Source organism: Orcinus orca, chromosome 4 (genome assembly GCF_937001465.1).
Source record: "Orcinus orca chromosome 4, mOrcOrc1.1, whole genome shotgun sequence".
NCBI lineage: Eukaryota > Metazoa > Chordata > Mammalia > Artiodactyla > Delphinidae > Orcinus > Orcinus orca.
The window spans coordinates 89,430,512-89,445,913 of NC_064562.1; the positions used below are offsets into that span (position 1 = coordinate 89,430,512).

Sequence of the window (15,402 nt, forward strand, 5' to 3'; positions counted from 1 at the left end):
CCAGCGGCCACGGCCCACGGGCCCAGCCGCTCCGCGGCATGTGGGATCCTCCCGGACCGGGGCACGAACCCGCGTCCCCCGCATCGGCAGGCGGACCCTCAACCACTGCGCCACCAGGGAAGCCCGGTAGTAGGTTTTTTTTTTTTTTTTGCGGTACGCGGGCCTCTCACTGTTGTGGCCTCTCCCGTTGCGGAGCACAGGCTCCGGACGCGCAGGCCCAGCGGCCACGGCCACGGCCCACGGGCCCAGCCGCTCCGCGGCATGCGGGATCTTCCCGGACCGGGGCACGAACCCGTGTCCCCTGCATCGGCAGGCGGACTCTCAACCACTGCACCACCAGGGAAGCCCCCTGGTTTTTAATGCTTTATATTCAACTACATAGTCTTGGTGTTGACTGTTACCTCCCCCCTCCCCTTTAAGTATCTTCAGAGAATGTGGATGACAGTTCCTCAGTGTCTTTGATGCCTCATATTATAGTTTAACAGCTGTGGAAGACCTACGGGCTGGGATTTGATGCTGGATTGGTCTCTATCAGCAAAAGTTACCTACTTTTTCTCACCTGAAGAGGATCCTGTAGAGATTATAAGGGTTAATGTTTATTGGGCACCTCCTGTGAGACAGCAGCCACTGTCTGTGATGCATGTGTTAACCTGGAGATCATTTGGTCCCATGCGCCTGTGAAGTAGCTGCTGTAGTTATCTGCAGATACAGGTGGGGAAGCTGAGGCTCACCCAGTTTGTCCCAGGGCACACAGCTAGGGCAGGTGATAGGATTGGGCTGAGTGTAGATTATGAGGACAGAACTCGGCATGGGGAAGGCACTCGGTAAATGTGAATGCAGGTGCTTGAGTACACACACATACCCTTTAATTGATATTTCCCTGAGACACAAGAGCGTTGCAAAATCAGGAAATATCCTGGGAAAGTAGAGAGAGTCTGAGGACCAACCAGCATGAGAAAGCTCGTGTCAGAAACACAAACTGTGTTTGGTTGTAATTGTAGCTGCTTTGCATTTCTTTCTAATTGCTTTTAAACAAAGAAAATGTCTATACTCTCTGTAGGGTGATATATACTTTCAAAGGATTGTAACTGGGGTTGTGATGTTTTTCTTGAGGAAAAAAATCAGTTATTTCTTTAATCATTGAGCATTCTGTCCTGAGAATGCGCTCAGTATAATTAGAGAGGATAAGCTCCAGCCGCCAGGGGTGAGCAACTGGCGGTCTTGAAATGTTCTGTAAACGTATTAGTCTGAAAATTGCATTTTAATGCAGTGTACTAGCAAAACTGAATTTTACTTGCTAATTTATTCCATGTTAATAGTGACCTTTTTCTACAGGAAGCCTGTTACTTTATTAAAAAAAATATATAGGTCATTTGTTTCTTCCAAAATAATTGAACGATCTTTTGGAATAACCTATTAGTACTTCCACTTCTATTTGAGTCAGGATAGTGATGGAATACAAGAAAGCAGATAGAATTTCAGGTCAAGAATTTGATTTTAGGAAATATCATTTTCCCTATGATGTTTGCTTTGACTAGCTTTGGTGTACTGTGCATCCTGACTTAAATGCTATATTTTGATCTTTAAAATGAGTTAAGGCAACTTTGTGGTCCTTTTTGCCATCTGGGTGATGCTAGTATAATAAAATGTATTCATTGAATTAGTTATCAATAATGTCATCTAAGAAAACCATCTTAATAATTCCTGAGTAGTGAGTTGGTTAACAATTATTTATGCCAGAGAATTTCCCCAAGTCTGTTTTAATAAACAAATAAATAATTTATTTATTTGGCTGTGCTGGGTCTTAGTTGCGGCACACAGGATCTTTAGTTGCGGCATGCAGGATCTTTTTTTTTTTTTTTTTTTCATGCAGGATCTTTAATTGTGGCATGCGGGCTCTTTTAGTTGTGGCATGTAGGATCGAGTTCCCTGACCAGGGATCGAACCTGGGCCCCCTGCATTGGGAGCATGGAGTCTTAACCGCTGCACCACCAGGGAAGTCCCTAAAGGGCCAAATTCTGAATTAGCCTGTTTTGGAAATTTCTGGTTGTTTCCTTAGCATACAGAGAAAATCAGGCTTCCAGTGTGTGGTAAAGGTATTTCACATGATTAACAGATAAAGAAAGCACAGTTGATGTAGGGTGCATGTGCAAGTTTGACATTAGACTCTGGAGGTATAGGGAAGCTATCAATGGGAGAAATTTGAAACACACCTGTTTACCTGCATAGTTGTGTACTTCATTTACATGTTTCCTTGAGGGCTAATTTTTGTTAATAAAAATTTGAAGGCCGCATGTAATCTTTAACTGTTAGCTGTAGGCCCCAAAGAATCAAAAGAAATGGATACCTCTCTTAAGAGTTTTAAAAGAGAGTATCAAATGATTATAGGTCGCTATTATAGAATATTGTTTGATGATTGTTCATTGGTCAAAATTCAGAAGTATTGCCTTAATGGAAGAAATGGAGAGAGAAATGAAGAGAGTGGGAAGGTAAGCAGATTATAAGTATTTTACTTTGATTTTTTCTGGTATATTAACTGGTTTCCATTCTAGGGAAATACTTGCTTTTTTATGATAAAGTTTCTAATTTACTTAAAATATGTTTACATTTTGATTGTGTTCTGTTTACCTTGTATGTAAAGAAACGCTTGAATCTCAAACATTTAACCCTTGAATCTCAAACATTTAACCACTCCCCTCTGTATTCAAAAGAGTGATTTGAGAGCTAACAAATTTTGCACCGATCAAGAGAATTAACTGGCTAGAAAAATGGAGTCATTTCCCTGCATCTGTGGAGTCAGTTCTGTATAGGGTATTTGTTACCTTTAGAACTGTGTCTCTCCCCTTGTGCACCCCCCACCCCCAACAAATACCTTGAAGTCTTAACCTCTGGTACTTGTGAATGTGACCTTATTTACAAAATGGTCTTTGAAGATGTCAAGTTAAGATGAGGTGAAACTGGAGTAGGGTGGACGCTTAATCCATTGTAACTGGTGTCCTTATCAGAAGCAAAATTTGGGCATAGACACAGACTGGGAGAATGCCACGTGAAGACAGAGATACACAGACACAGAAGAAAGATGACTATGTGACGATGAAGGTTACGCCAGGGCTACCAGAAGCTGGAAGAGGCTAGGAAGGATCCTCTCCTAGATGCTTCGGAGCGTGCATGGCCCTGCCAACACCTTGATGTCAGAATTCCGCCTCTAGAACTCTTAAGAGAATACGTTTCTGTTGGTTAAGGCACACAGTTTGTGTTTGTTCCAGCAGGCCCAGGAAGCGACTATAGAGTCAGACTGCTTAAGTTTGAATCCTGGCTTCACATTCTAATGTTGTGATCTTGAACCTCAAGTTATAAGGCAAGCTATTTATTTATTTATTTATTTTTGCGGTACGCGGGCCTCTCACTGTTGTGGCCTCTCCCGTTGCGGAGCACAGGCTCCGGGCGCGCAGGCTCAGCGGCCATGGCTCATGGGCCCAGCCGCTCCGCGGCATGTGGGATCCTCCCAGACTGGGGCACTAACCCGTGTCGCCTGCATCGGCAGGTGGACTCTCAACCACTGTGCCACCAGGGAAGCCCATAAGGCAAGTTATTGAAACTCGTGGTGCCTCAGTTTCCTCATCTGTAAAGTAGGACTAAAAAGAATCCCTTCCTCATGAGGTCATTTTGAAGGTAAAGTAATCTATGTTTAATACCTTGGCAGTACCTGGTGCTATTACATGTGAAAAATTCAGTCGTTTAAAAACTATATAGAAATGATTTTTGATCCTTCAACAAATATCTGTTGAGCTTCTTTTTTAATGACAACCCTCATGCTAGACAGTGAGTGTTCAGGGTGAACCCTCATAGATCCTTTAGAAAGAAGATTCCACATGGCATCTTTATGGGCAAGAACTGGCTTTGACCATTCCTTGGACCTTGGGAAGTCCAGTACAGGACCTATGAACTGCGCAGTCAGTGAGCATGGAGCCAGACTGCCTGGGGTCAAATTCTGGTTCTTGCTAGCTTTGACCTTGGGCGATAACAGAATCGTTAACGTTCTCTGCCTCCACATCTGCAAAATGGTGACAATAATTGTACTTTTGTCAATAGGGTTATGGTAAGGATTAAGTGAATTAAAATACATGAAGTGCCTAGAATAGTAAGCACTTAATAAATGTTGTTGTTATATTATTAAATAAACCCAGAAAGCTTTCAAACTTGTAAATTAATTCATTTGTTTGAAATTTATTAAGTGTGGGGAATTCAGATATGAATCAGATACAGCTCCTTTTCACATAGAATGAATAGTTAAGTCAGGGAAGATTAATTCACTTACACTTTGATGAAATAGTATATGAACAAAGAAAATGGTGGTAGAAAGTAGAAAGAGCATGATTAATTCTCAGGGTTTCAGAGTATCAGGGAAGGTTTCCCACATATGGGTTTTGGAGGTTGAATAATTCTCAGGGTTTCAGAGTATCAGGGAAGGTTTCCCACATATGGGTGTTGGAGGTTGAATAGGAGTTTTCTAGGCAGCAAAGGAAACAAAGAACATTAGGGGAAATGGGAGTAGTATATCCAAAGGCATGGAGTATTACCACCATGGCATGCACAGGAGATACACCCAGTGGTTACTCATAGTGGTCCAAGAGTATAAGTCCTAGAGCCAGGATTCAAATTCTGCCACTTACTGCTGTGTCTCCTTAAGCTAATTTCTTGACCTCTCTGTGCCTCTGTATTTTCATCTTTTAAATAGGGATAACAGACTTTGGGAGGATTAAATGGGCATATTAATTTGAAGTGCTTAGATCAGTGCTTGTCCAAAGTAAGTGTTTTAAAAAAAGTATTGGCTCTAATTAATGTTATTACTCTTCAATTTGCTAAAAGAAGACAAGGGCTAAGAGGGTTCCCTTAAGATTCTTAATCGAGTTCAGCGATTCCTGTGGGCTTGGATAAATGCTGTACCCTTGGGTCTGTATACTCTCTTGAAACAGCTTTCACCATTTGAACATTTGGGTTAGGAGGTGAAAAAAATACATTCTTTAAGTAGAGGAAATAGTGATTAAAGTAGGCCAGACATTGGCACAAAACTTTGTGCAGATTGCTGATTAGGCAAAATTAAAAAAATAAACCAGCATGTTGAGCCAACATGGTTTTGTTTTTAGATCTGGTGAACCACCTGTATCTTTAAGTGATCAATTTAAAGATGGTTTGGTTTATTGTTAATTGTCTCCAAATTACCCGGTGACATCAGTCTGTGTTCTGAACCAGGGTAAGTTTAGAAAAACCATCACTGGAATGCAGCCCATTGGTGGTGCTGCTAAATTGGCAGGTGTTTAGAGGTGAAAGGAGGCGTGTGGCCTCGGGATTTCTTTGGCTACACTTCTCAGAGCTGTGATGACAAATGCATGAATGATTTCAGCTGTGGTCCAATCTACTTTTATTTTTAGTTTCTAAAGGGGGGTGTCATTTCCAGTTGTGGTTTTCTTTGATCATGAGAGTCAAATGTACTCATTATGACAAGACTTAGGCAGAAAGAAAATAAAAAGTAAACCATCACTAGAAATGTCAACATTTGGAGATAATAATTGTTAACACTTGGGGTAGAGCCTGCTAAGCCTCTTGGCACTTGCAAAAAAATTAGGCCTTTCTCGACTGCAGGGGCAGTAAGGCCAGCATTGGACACAGGGCAGGCTGGTGAGTGAGATTTTTGGGGAGATGTTTAATTAGAAAATTCAGGACAGGAACAACATAATGATGATCATGGAATTGTTTTACACTAAACTAGTTAAAAATGTTGGTGAAATAAGTGGCTAAAAAAAGGTTATATTTACTCACTAAGCATTTTTTAAAATAAATTTATTTAGTTTTATTTATTTTGGGCTGCATTGGGTCTTCATTGCTGCACATGGGCTTTTCTCTAGTTGCGGTGAGTGGGGGCTACTCTTCGTTGTGGTGCGCAGGCTTATTGCTGTGACTTCTCTTGTTGCAGGGCATGGGCTCTAGGCACATGAGCTTCAGTAGTTGTGGCTCGTGGGCTCAGTAGTTGTGGCGCACAGGCTTAGTTGCTCCGCGGCATGTGGGATCTCCCCAGACCAGGGCTCGAACCCATGTCTCCTGCATTGGCAGCGGATTCTTAACCACTGCGCCACCAGGGAAGCCCATCATTAAGCGTATTTATTGAGTGCCAGTGAGATGCTAGGGATACAGCAGTGAACACAGCACAGCAGATAAAAATCTGAGCCTTTGTGGAAGTTGCATCCATTGTCAGGATTATAGACAGTAACTAAATCAAATAAGTAATTGATATCATAAGGAGGAAGTACTGTGGAGAAAAATGAACCAGACCAGAGGGATGGGTGGTAAGGGGAGGGTGAGAAGGAGGGGATGTGATTTTATTTTATTTTATTTTTAAAATTGAAGTAGAGTTGATTTACAATGCTGTGCCAATTTCTGCTGTACAGCAAAGTGACTCAGTTATACACATATATGTATATATTTACACACATTCTTTTTTTATATTCTGTGTGATTTTAAATGGGGGGCAGTCAGGGAAGGCTTTACAGAGAAGGTATTTGAATCAACACTTGAAGGAGGTGAGGGAGGGTGGCCTGTGCTGTGCATACTTGGGGAACGAGTGTTCCAGGCAGTGGTGTTCGAGGAGCGGGAGGGTATCAGCATGGCTGCAATGAGGGGAGAAGGAGTGGATGGGATCAGAGAGATGAAAAGGTGGGGTGAAGGGCTGAAACATCCCTCTAGGGCTGGTTGGGCCATTGGAACAGCCTTGACTTTAATGCCAATTAAGATGTGAAGCCACTGGAGGGTTCCCAGCCAGGGGTAACTGTTACATTTCACAAGGGTCATCTGGTGGCTGTATGAGAATAGATTTTAGGAGTGCTGAGTGGACTCAGGGAAATCAGTCCAAAGATGGTTGTGGTAATCTGGTTTGAGAGATGATGGAGAGTTGGACAAGGCCAGTAGCGGTGGGAGTGACTGGATTCTTAGTATATTTTCAAATTGGAGCCAGTGGGATTTATTGATGGCTTGAATGTGGGGTGTGAGAGAAAGGGAGGAGTCAAGGATGATTCCACGGATTTTAGTCTGAGCAGCTGGAAGTATGAGGCTGCTCTGAACTGAGATGGAGAAGACTATGATTCAGTGGAGCAGGCTTTGGTGAGGGAGTGTCAAGGTCTGAATGTGTCCCCACACCAAATTCTTATGTTGGAAACCTTACCCACTAATGTGATGATACTAGGAGATGTGGCCTATAGATAAGGTCATGAGGATGTACCCCTCATGAATGGGATTAGTGCCTTTATAAGAGTTATGAGAGAGCTTGCTAACCCTCTGTGCTGTCTGCCACGTGAAGATATGAGAAGTTGGCAGTCTGTATCCTTCCTGGAAGAGGGTTTTCATTAGACACCGGATCTGCTGGTGCCTTGATCTTGGACATCCAGCCTCCAGAACTGTGAGAAATAAATTTCTGTTGTTTTAAAGCCATCACTCTATGGTATTTTGTTATAGCAGCCTGAATGGATAAAGACAAGGTGGATCAGGAGTTCAGCTTTGAAAATGGCAGTTTGAGGTGTTTAACAGACGTTGATTGGAGATGTGGACCCAGCAGTTGGATCTAGGAGTCTGGAGCTTAGGGGAGAGGTCTGAGCTGGAGTTACAGGTTTGGGAGTATAAAGATCATCCAGAGAGGGAGTGAAGTTAGAGAAGACTTGCACTGGCAAGTTAGGGTTGGGGAGATGAGAGGAAGAAGAAGCAAAGGAGACTGAGAGGGACTGGGCAGTGATGGAGGAGTGTGATGTCTTAGAAGCTAAGTGAAGATGTATTTCAAGGGAGATCAGCTGGGTCAAATCTAAAAGTAAATCACATCTCTGTGTAAAACTGTAGTAATTATTGAAAACTTATGTTTGTTCTTTAGGTTTTATCTTATTTACTTCTCAAGATATACAGAATGAAGTATAAATGCCCCATTCTTTCTTCCTGTTTCCTGTACGTAGCATAGTTAATAGTTAATAGTGTGGGTAACCTTCCAGATGTGTGTATTTATATATCATATTGATATTTGTGTATCTATATCTATTTGTAAACTTTTGTCTTAAGATATTTCAAATATACAAATATCCCAATAAGTAAAGACTAATGTATTAGATCCTGATGTGACCATATTAAAGAAATGTGATCACTTCTCTGGATGACTTAAAATTTATCTTTACTTCCTTATTATTAGAGTTCATATGCATACGTACACCTTCTTGCTTGTGTGCACACGTGTGTGTTCTCTCTCTCTCTCTCTCTCTCCCCCTCTCCCACCCCTCCTCAGGCTCTTCCAACCTGCCCAAGGCTGTGCTGTATTTTTCAGACAGCTGCAGTCACAGCAGAAGCGGTGGTCCTGCTCCCAGCTGGGTCTTGGGAGAGCTGCAGAATTAATGATGCAGAAAACAGCAGCCTCCACAAGGAACACGTGAAGCTTGCTGATGAAAGTAGCCTTGGGGAGCCCCAGGTTTCCATTTGGAGAGCTCAGGAATGCCAGTGGGAGAATCATCCTCTAGGAGAAAGTCTGAGGCTTTGGTGTTCTTCAGTCTTTACCTCAGATCCTAGCTCTGGCACGTAACTGTGATGATGGACCAGTCGCACCCCAGTGTTCTTCATCTATGGACGGGAGAGATCAATTCCCACCTTAAAAGGTTGTGAGGTTTGTAGGTGATAATGTGTGTAGGTAAAGTGCCTAAGAGAGGGCCTATCACATAGTAGGTTCCAATTACATTCATTCTTTCCCCCAGGTCTTTCTCATCTTTTTCCTATTTTACTGTTGAGGTAATCAGTGGATGAAATGTATATTATTTAAGTAAATATATTCTGGTTATCTAGAAAGGAATCTTGAGATTAAAGAATTTTAGTACATAAAGTAGTTGAGCTGAGACTAGAATTCTACCAGTTTTTTGTTTTTGTTTTTTAAATCCAATTTCTTAGCCAGTAAGCTTTTATTTTATTTATTTTTGGCTGTGTTGGGTCTTCGTTACTGTGTGCGGGCTTTCTCTAGTTGCGGCGAGCGGAGGCTACTATTCCTTGTGGTGCGCGGGCTTCTCATTGCGGTGGCTTCTCTTGTTGTGGAGCACGGGCTCTAGGCGCGCAGGCTTCAGTAGTTGTGGCATGCGGGCTCAGTATTTGTGGCTCGTGGGCTCTAGAGCACAGGCTCAGTAGTTGTGGTGCATGGGCTTAGTTGCTCCATGACATGTGGGATCTTCCTGGAGCAGGGCTCAAACCCATGTCCCCTGCATTGGCAGGCGGATTCTTAACTACTGCGCCACCAGGGAAGTCCCTAGCCATGAAGGTTTAAAAGAATTTTACTGAAGGTGTGTTGAATTGTTCAAAATCCAGACACCTTTATTGCACTGTGCTAGGGCAGTGTATAAGGTGCTTAGGGGACAAAAGTGAGTGCACTGACCCCAGCCTGTCTCCCTGGGGCTCACAGATAAACAGTGTTAGCGTGTGGAGACCTGTTCCTTTAACACAGAAGAAGGATCAATAAATTACATCTGGGGGGTTTTAGAGAAAGTAGGAGACAGGAGATGACATACTATGTCAGGGCCACAGTTCTACACCTGAAGAATCTGGAGCCAGATTCTTCACGTCCAGAACATTTAGGTAATGACTTCCTTGGGCAAGCTCAATGGTACATAAATTACATACAGATGTTCATAAATGTGCATTTACTTGTACTGAGGACTTCGGTCTGTTAAGATGCTTTTGTCGCTTGACTTTTTTTTTTTTTTTTTTTTTTTGTCGCTTGACTTTTGAAGTGGGCCTGTTTTGTTATCAGGTAGCTGTGGTGAGTGAGTTGTTTCGAGGAGGGGATTATCACTGTAAAGCTGCAGGGCTAGGAGAATTTAATTTACTCGTGAAATTTAAAAATTAAGGCATAGCTTCTATAGAGGAAGTACACAAATCTTAGGTGTACAGCTGGATGAGTTTTCCCATATATATGCACCTGTGTAGCCATTAGCCAGATTAAGATAGAGAACATTTCCATCCTTCCCGCAGCTTTCATCTTGTCCCCTTCCATAGGATATCCCTCCCATTACACCTCTGTCACTGTAGCTGAGTTTTCCCTGTTTTGAACTTCACGTATTTGGAGTCATACAGTATGTGCTCTTTCATGTTGGCACTCTAATGCTCAACCTCCCATGTTGTTGTGAGTTGCGGTAGTTCATTCTTTTCCGCTCTGTGTAGTCTTCCATTGTGTGAATATACTTCCACTTATTCACATTACTGTTGACAGATAGTTGGTTTCCCGATTTTTGGCTATTGAGAATAATGGTGCTATGAATATTCTTGTATATGCCTTTTGGTGGACACGTACCATGCATTTCTTCTAGGTGTATTCTTAGACATGGGATTGCTGGTCGTCCAGCCTTAATGGAGTCAAAGTGGTTGTTCAGGTTTACATCCCTGCCAGCTATGTGTGATGCCACCACCTTTTAACCCTTTTAGGACTTGCTGTGTTCCCCACCGTCGTTAACAGCACCACCGTCCCCACAGGCACCAAAGCTGGAAACCTTCCTGCCTGTTTAAGATCCTTTTCTTTTGCCTTGTCCAGGTAGGTCATCGACAGGAATGGCCAATCTTCTGAAATGTCCCAGGAATCTGTTTTCTCTTTTCAGTCCCCAAATGTCTTCCAAATGGAGTGGAGAGCTGAACTTCAGCAGTGATTATAATGAGGGTCTCATTAGGATTCATTTTTGCATGGTTCGATTGTTGGCATAGCGGCGGTAAGGGATGACACATTGTATTTTGGAACTTCCTGGATTCTCCTTAATGGCAACCAGGTAGCAGAGAACTGAAGCTCGCAGTTGCAAAGTGAGCATGCACAGGCACCCTGCAAAGTTAGCTGCATACCAGACAAATGAATAATAACATGCTAATTATTATCCTGCCTTGGAGAATGTCTGGTAGATTTATAGCTTCAGGCACTGTGTAAGACCTAGCTTTTTTTTTTTTTTTTTTAAGACCTAGCTTTTTAAGCTGGCAAAACATTGATTACTATTTTTAGTTCAATTTCTACCCTTAAAAAAAAAGGTCGCATACTCCTTGCTACTCCTGGATGGTTTTATGTATTTTAATTAATGTTATCTTATTGCCTTTGTGCTCCGAGGCTGCTTTGGTGAAAGATGTAATTTCAGAAGGCTGATGAAATTAGATGGGTCTCACTGGGAAGACTCTGTTATTCATATTTATGGTTATAAAATATTTCAGGTACATCTATGTATGACATTCCTGGGCTCTAGGAACACAGTGTTCTGAAACCATTTGTCTTAGAGTAGTTCAGACCAGTGGAACAGTAGTAACTCTAGTTTAGGGGTGATTTTGTTGGTTTTGGTGTTAAACATGTCTTTACATTTTCCCCTTAGAATCTCATCGTGCAATGATATGTAAAGAAGTGAAAGTAATTCTATAAACCAAGCACACACAACCCTCCCAGCTTTATTACTTTATAGTCAGACCTCACATATTCTTGACTGAATTGACATGAGATACGGAACCCGGTAGAAACCAGCTCTATTTGGGTCTGAATGAGTAGCCAGCTGTGGAGCATGGAAAATATATTTTAAATCATTTGCCAGAGCTGAAGGCAGTTAGTCTTGCAATAAAGTGAAAGGCAGTTCTCTGAGAAAGAAAAAAGAATGTCTTGAGTGAGGCTTGAAATAAGACGCAGTCAATAAAGAGAAAGGCTGTAATAAGCTATTTATTATGATCAAATGCTGAGCAGAGTTTCTCATTAGTGGGAGTTAAGAATTAACATATAAGATGTCACAAAGCTATCGAACAGTGATTGTACAGTATCTTTCCTAAAGGTTAGGGTCCTGAAAACCCTCTCGATGGTAGAACTTGAGGTTGCAAAATTTAAAATCCTAGGAGGAAGGGAAGAGTCAGGAGTCTCAAGATAATAAGCGAATCTCAGGAACTTTGTGCACAACTTTTTTCGAAGTTTCTCTGAAATCAAATAGCCATGTGTACTTTAGAAACCTCATGCCTAGTTTCATTGTGATAGTGTGTATTCCTTTTGCTTTGTGACTATATTAAGAAGCTTTTGTTTTATCCAGGGGCTAGTCTCCTATCCAAATGGTCAATGCCTTCCCTCCCCGCCCCGCCCCGCCCCTTTCCTTCCTTCCAGTATTCCCATTTAGTCATTTCCTGTTTTGTACCAGGTAGTATTTTAGGCTTTGGGGACACATTGAACCAAAGTCCCTTCCCTCAATAAGATTACGTTCAGGTTGTGGAAGGTAGACAAGTGTCTCAGGGTTGGGTTTTCCTGAAGCAGACGCTGAGGTGGAGTTGGGGGAACAAGATGTTTATTTGGGATCAACACGGTGAACAGAAGAGGGTGGAAGCAGCATTGGGCCGAGGAAGAAGTTGAACTGTGATGCAGATTTGACGTGACAGAGCCCCCACCAGCCTGTGGAGACCTCTGGAGTGACGTGGATTCCCTGGCAGAGGTTCCGACACTGAGCGATGACCTCACTCCTTTCAGGTGTGTTACCAGGTGCAGCTGCCCCAGGAGGGGTGTGGCCTCCGGCCGGAAGCTCTCTGCACTAAGGCTGACCAGCTGACCCCGAGGAGCTGGGCCCTGGAGCCTGTCTACCTGCAGCTGCTCTGCGGGTCTTAGCAGTGGATCTTCCAGTCTATCACAGTAAGTGTTTAAAGTATCTGGAGGTGACAGCACAGTGATGGAGAAAGATAAAGCTTGGGAGGGGAGTGGAGAGTGTTGGAGGGAGAAGGCCTTATGGAGGTATTTAAACAGAGACCTAAAGGAACTGAGGGCGCTGGGGCAGAGGAGGCTGGGCTATGGGAAGAGCTGGGCCCCGAGGAGGAGTGTGTCTGGCCTGTTGGGGGAACGTCAAGGGGCCCAGTGTGTGAGTCGGGGTACAGTCATGTGGGGCCTTCGGGCCGTGGCACGGAGTTCACCTTTTATTCTGTGTGAGGTGGTGTATTAATTTGCTAGGGCTGCTGTAATAGAGTACCACAGACTGCATGGCAAAACACCAGAAATGTATTGTTTCACAGTTCTGGACGTTCTGAGTCCACGATCAAGGTATTGTAGGGTTGGTTCCTTCTGATAGCTGTGAGAGAGTCTCTGTTCCATCTCTCTCCTAGCTTTTGATCATTTGCTGTCAGTAGTTGGTGTTCATTGGCTTGCAGGTCTCGGCCTTCATCTTCACATGGCGTTCTCCCTATGTGTGTGTCTTTGTGTCCAAATTTCCCCTTCTTATGAGGACACCAGTCATATTGGACTAGGGCCCACCCTAAGGACCTCGACTGATTAATCTGTGATGACCCTCTTTCCAAATAAGGTCACATTCCGAGGCGTTGGGGGTTAAGACTTCAACATATGAATTTGTGGGGGAAACACTTCAACCCACAACAGGTAGGAAGCCATTAGAGGGTTTTGAACAGGTTAATAATATAATAATCGGATTTATGTTTTTACAAAGGATCACTCTGCTTTGTGGAGATTAGAATGAAGGGAGGAAGCAGAGGCATTGCTATAACTGAGGCAGGAGATGGTGTTCGCTGTGCCAGGTGCTAGAGGTGGTAGTGAGTGGTCAGGTTCTCGATATAAGGTAGAGCTGTTATCCCGTTAGATTAGATTAGAAGTGGAGAGAAGAGGGGAGAGAAAGAGAGGAAACAAACGCAGAGGCAAGGATGGCTCCTGACAACTGGAAGAATGGAGTTGCCATGTACTGAGATGGGCAAGGTTTTGGGAGGAGCCAGTTAGGTGGTAATAGTAGGAATTTGATTTAGGACTTAAGTTTGTGATGCCTATTAGACACTCATGTAGAGAGGCTGAGCAGGCAATTGGATACATGAGAGATTCTGGAATCCAGAGTTCAAAGATAAGAAGGGACCAGCAAAGAAGACCCTAGAAAGAGGAGTCAGTGAGGTAGAAAGTGAACCCAAAGAAAGAGGGGGGCAGGGTTTCAGAAGGCATGTAATGAATATGTTTCGAGACAGAGTAATCATCCCTTAGAATAAGGATTCAGATTGACCACTGGCTTCAGCAACATGGAGGCCATTGGTGACTTTGACAAGAGCAGTTTTGATAGAACGACAGGGATGAAAGCCTGATTGGGGTGAACTCAACGGGAAGAGAGAAAGTAGAGGCTGTAAATATAGGCAGCTCTTACTTTTACGACTAGCTTGCCGAGGCTGGGGGCCCATGTTCACCCCAGAGGTACAGAGTAACTAGGATGCTAGAGAGGGGAAAACCTTTGGGAAACCTTTGTGTAACTGTGTTAGAATGGAGGTCAGGTACTTCTCAGGCTCCCTCCCCGTTTCTTTTACAGGGTTATTTAACCTTAACTCTGCTTGGTAATAACAACTTCATGCCGAAGTATGTTATGTTAGTCCCTCTCAGACAAGTTTTAGCTCCTTTCCTCCTAACAGGATAATATAGTAATCCTGAGTTCTTGAGGGGTGAGTAAGGTAGTCTTAGGGTTATATAGGATTAGTCATGAATTTATAAGGGAAGAAAAATTTGACCTGAAAGGAAATTTATCTGGGATTCACTTGCTTGAATAAGGAAAATGAAGAAATTGTACATAATTAGCCCTCAGGATAATTTACATTCAAAAACAATTTTAGTAGCTTCTCAATTTCATCCTTCGCATATGTTAAAATCAAGAATTATGAGTAAGGTGTAATTGACAGACTGGAATATCATCTCCTATCATCTTCCCAGTCCAACAAGGTAAGGAAGCAGAAGACCCCAAAGGGCAACTGCAGTAGTTAAACAGAAGGGCCTTGTGTTGTATCTGCACCTACTCAGTGACTCAGTGAAGCCATTAGGAAAAGCTCTGTGCACCTGCTGGGAACTGAATGTAGGTGAAGGTGTGAACTTAAACTTTCAGGGAGACCCGTACAATTTCAGAATCAAAGGAGATATTAAATGCTTTGTTTCTACAAGGCCATATTAGGTCTGAATCTTTTAAACATAAATGATAGAATTAAATTTGATCACTAATGTCCTCCCTTCTTTGAAGGGCACACCTATTCTGTTAACTCACAGAATTCGCAAATGTGATTATTTTGTGAGATGAAAGGGATTTTTTTCTTTCAGAGATTTATTCCCTTCTACTGAGTTCACAGACGAAAAAAAGGGGGGGGGGAGTGGAATTAAACTGCACAACGAGAAGAGCTTTAGATTTAATAAAAGGGAAGCTTTTCCTAGTGAGGCTCCTTGAGGCTGGTCATGGCTTCTCTGTGGGATGTATAAATCACTGCCTTGTAGATGGTCAAGGTGTGGAAAGGCAGAGTGATCGGGAGACTTATATGGGGGTGGGGAGGCCCCTTGGTCCATTGGAAGATATAAGAAAACACCTGGGCAAGTTTCACTCTACTTTTAAAGACCCT

At 42.9% G+C, this 15,402-nt stretch overlaps 1 protein-coding gene across 16 annotated transcripts in view; it reads left to right on the forward strand.

The window, feature by feature from the left end:
* The window catches only part of APBB2 (amyloid beta precursor protein binding family B member 2), a 384,909-nt gene that overhangs the window by 15,519 nt on the left and 353,988 nt on the right, over positions 1 to 15,402 (forward strand). For 7 of the 16 annotated variants that reach the window (XM_049709566.1, XM_049709565.1, XM_049709574.1 and 4 more), the window contains exon 1: positions 12,221 to 12,682. The exons of 4 other annotated variants lie outside the window; for them this stretch is intronic. The gene's annotated coding sequence lies outside the window, so the exon portion shown is untranslated. Of the gene's footprint in view, positions 1 to 12,211; positions 12,683 to 15,402 lie in introns of those variants that run through there. 5 more of the 16 variants (XM_049709575.1, XM_049709578.1, XM_049709563.1 and 2 more) reach the window with 4 other exon arrangements.